The following is a 570-nucleotide window of genomic DNA, read 5'->3' as shown; positions in this document are numbered from 1 at the left end:
GGGGTCAGGACAGGCGGGGTCAGGGCAGGTGGGAGCAGGGTTCAGGCCCTGGCTCTGTCCCCCCACCCTGCCCACCTGCCTGCCTGCCTACCTGGGTTTCCTCTTCTGCAAATAAAGGCACCTGCCTGGAGACTTGTTGGGATCAAGCGTAAACGCACAAATTGCGTGTCTACCTACCTGTCTTCCATCTGCGCACACACACACGTATCACATACACACACACGTATCTCTCTCTCTCTCTCTCTCTCTCACACACACACACACACACACACAGTCACTTGCATAGAGATGCAGCCCAGGCTGTAGCCGAGCCCCTGGCGACTCCCCAGCCTCCCGCCTGGCAGCTCGTCCTGCCACCCCCACACCCCCACGTCCTCTGTGGCGGCCACACAGAACCGGGGTGCAAGGTCCCCTCTGCTCCCCGCACGCCCCTCCCTGACAGGTGCTCCTCCATCTTTCCGGAATGTTCTCAGCCCAGCCCATGTGCTCTCAGCCCGCCGTGCCGACCCCATGCTGGTGGGGGGCGCCCTCCCAGGGTCAGCACCCCTCCTCCCCGGCTGCCTCTCCCCC

This window comes from Myotis brandtii, unplaced genomic scaffold (genome assembly GCF_000412655.1).
Source record: "Myotis brandtii unplaced genomic scaffold, ASM41265v1 scaffold2300, whole genome shotgun sequence".
In the NCBI taxonomy this organism is placed as follows: domain Eukaryota; kingdom Metazoa; phylum Chordata; class Mammalia; order Chiroptera; family Vespertilionidae; genus Myotis; species Myotis brandtii.
Note: the sequence above shows the minus strand (reverse complement) of the source record.